The following is a 3,178-nucleotide window of genomic DNA, read 5'->3' as shown; positions in this document are numbered from 1 at the left end:
GCTGAGAGTGGCGATACTGGGAGGGTGGGGTGGAAAGGGGAAGCCGATTATAAGGCTCTACATAAAACCTCCTTCCTCGGGGACAGACAACAGAAAAGTGGGAGAAGGGAGATGTCAGCCAGTATAAGATATGACAAAATAATAATGTATAAATTATCAAGAGTTCATGAGGGAAGAGGCAGTGGGAAGGGAGGGGGAAAATGAGGAGCTGATACCAAGGGCTCAAGCAGAAAGCAAATATTTTGAGAATGATCATGACAACAAATGTACAAATGTGCTTGACACAATGGATGGATGTTTGGATTGTGAAAAGAGTTGTATGAGCCCCCGATAAAATGTTTTTAAAAAATGTTTGGAATCACAATGATTTTGTTTTTGTTGTTGTAGAAATTGCTGTCAGCCATACGAATGGGAAGATTTTGCAATAAGTGGGTTTCTGTTGAAAATCAGATGACCTGCCACCATAGAGCCTTCTTGTCTGTGGGGCAGCAACCATAAGAACCGCACAGTGGCTGGCCCGCTGAGAAGATAGATGTCAGCACTCTCTTGTCCTCCCCGACCTCCCGGTCTCCTTCTCCACTCCCACCATCTGCTGCTTACCATGGCCGTGTGGTGGTCCTCCTTTCTGATTTACCTGGCCCAACTCGTGACTCTTATGACATTCTAGATTTATTGTCATTTGAACCTTGTGTCCTACACCTCCTTTCCCTGATAGGCTCTCCCTTTTAAAGGGGAAGTTTACAGGGTTACTGTGTTTTATTTTGAACTGAGTACTAAGCCTTCTAAGTGATTGATTCAACTTCTTGCTTGACCCCCTTTTTAAATAAAAGAACCCCGGACCATCATCCGGACCTTTGTGTGAATGGGGAGGTTGAAAACAGACGAGGATGGAGAGGTGAGCAGAAAAAGGACAGAGGGGCACAATGGTACAAAAGGCAATCCTAGAGAGCTTGCAAAGACTCTCAGCCAGGCAGATGTCACAAATCAGTGGACCTCACCTTCTGTTTAGCCTACAGATACGTCCCCTTTGTTTTTCGGATGGTTGCTAAATAAACAAACAGAACTTTTAAGACAAGATCCTAAAATCAACAGATAAATAGCTAAGTCCTGGGCTGGGTCAGAGAACATACACATAAGGACAGGAGTAAAGCAAAGATGAGAGAAGCACACGTCACTGTAAAAGGACCTACGGTGGAAAAACTGAGTCCCGTAAATGACGCACAGTATGAGTTGTAAGGTCAAAGTATGAAACATCCATGAGTCCACATTGATATAAATAAATGTTTGATTATACAAGGATATCTAGACAAATCACCATGAAGAAGAATTGCAAACAATTAAAGTAAGTGTGAATGATTCTGTACCCTTTGAGTATGAACTTCTTTATTAAAAAGTATAGTATGGACAACAGAAAAGTAGGTGAAGGGAAACATCAGACAGTGTAAGATATGACAAATAGGTTCTTCCGGTGGCGAAGCGGCGGTGGATCCAGTGCCTGGCAAAATGGAGCTCGAGGCCATGAGCAGGTATACCAGCCCGGTGAACCCAGCTGTCTTCCCACATCTGACTGTGGTGCTCCTGGCCATTGGCATGTTCTTCACCGCCTGGTTCTTCGTTTACGAGGTGACCTCCACCAAGCACACTCGGGACATCTACAAAGAGCTCCTCGTCTCTCTGGTGGCCTCGCTCTTTATGGGTTTTGGGGTCCTCTTCCTGCTGCTCTGGGTCGGCATCTACGTATGACAACCCCCAGCCCCTCGGGGCACCAACCAGCAGCTTCACTGGATCCCTCCTTTTGTAAATTACACTTTGGGCCTTTTTTTACCCTTTCTGAAAGAGTTGCCCCTATGCTCACAATAAAGGCAGAGGTGTGACAAAAAAAAAAGATATGACAAATAATAATAATTATAAATTATCAGGGGTTCATGAGGTTGGGGGATCCAGGGGGAGGGGAGGAAATGAGGAACTGAAGTCAAGGGCTCAAGTAGAAAGCAAATGTTTTGAAAATTATGATATGGCAACAAATGTGCTTGATACAATGGATGTATATATGGATTGTGATAAGAATTGTACAAGCCCTCAATGAAATTATCTTTAAAAAGTCTAGTACAGAAAGAGAGGGTAAAAAAAATAGAATTGACTATACAGAAATCGAATCGCCGCAGGTGAAAGATGTCTCGATAGCATTTACCCTTGGTATGAGATGATGAGAATGGCAATTTACTTCTTCAGTCTACCTACCAAAAACGTATCACCTTGGTCGAATCATCAAACTTAGTGAACCGTCAAACTTCAACTGAAGGATCATCTTCAAAATACCTGTCCAGCCTCCTCAGAACTCTCAAGGTCATCAAAAGCAAAGGAATTCTTTGAAGCATGGAAATGGTATGTAATGTGCTATCCTACATGGAATCCTGGAAAGAAAAAGAACACAGGTAGAAGCTAGGGAGCTCTGAGTAAACTATGTACTTTAATGATAACGCATCAAGACTGGTTCATTCATTGTAACTAATTTACAACACTTAGTAAAATGTTCAATAATTATCAGAAGTTAGATATGAGATGTATGGGAACTCTCTGGAGTATGTTAGTGACTTTTATGTAAATCTAAAATTATTCTAAGAGTGTAAAGTTATTTAAAAATATTTTAAAAGTAAGTTTATTTCATTTGGATCCCCAGCTCTTCTTTAAGAACACAATGTCATATCCAGAGACCCAGAGATCAGAATGGCAATGTAAAAGAACAAGAGAAAGATGCTCCCAAACTGTCTTCCAGACCTCTCATGAGCACCTAATTGAGAGAGCCTAGTCCTCCCTTAGGCCCCTAGGTGCAGTGCAGAAAGATACATAGAAGAATACAGAACAGGACATTGAGTGCCAAGTGACCATGTTGAACACACCTTGATTCATCACACTCCCCATCCCCAACACTGAGGCTACAGGTGACGTGCCATTGATGACTGGGTTTGTATTGTTGTTTTCAGTCATGTGCTGCTTCTTCGCTTGTTTATGCTACTTGACAAAGCCCAAGAGAATCCTGGGGAGCAGTGATTAAATATTTGCTACTGAATCTGAAAATGGGTGATTCTAACCACTACACAGGAGAAAGAGGTGGCAGTCAAAGCCTGTAAATACTGTGACGGTTGTGGAGTGCCTTCAAGTCAGTGCTGAATCACAG

General features: G+C 42.4%; 1 pseudogene; it reads left to right on the top strand.

Annotated features, from left to right (window-relative positions):
- Positions 1 to 1,482: 1,482 nt before the first annotated feature.
- LOC142440947 (dolichyl-diphosphooligosaccharide--protein glycosyltransferase subunit TMEM258 pseudogene) lies at positions 1,483 to 1,885 on the top strand (annotated as a pseudogene).
- The last annotated feature ends 1,293 nt before the right edge of the window (positions 1,886 to 3,178 follow it).

The sequence above is a fragment of the Tenrec ecaudatus genome, chromosome 2 (genome assembly GCF_050624435.1).
Source record: "Tenrec ecaudatus isolate mTenEca1 chromosome 2, mTenEca1.hap1, whole genome shotgun sequence".
Lineage (NCBI taxonomy): Eukaryota > Metazoa > Chordata > Mammalia > Afrosoricida > Tenrecidae > Tenrec > Tenrec ecaudatus.
This window is presented reverse-complemented; position numbering and strand designations above follow the sequence as displayed.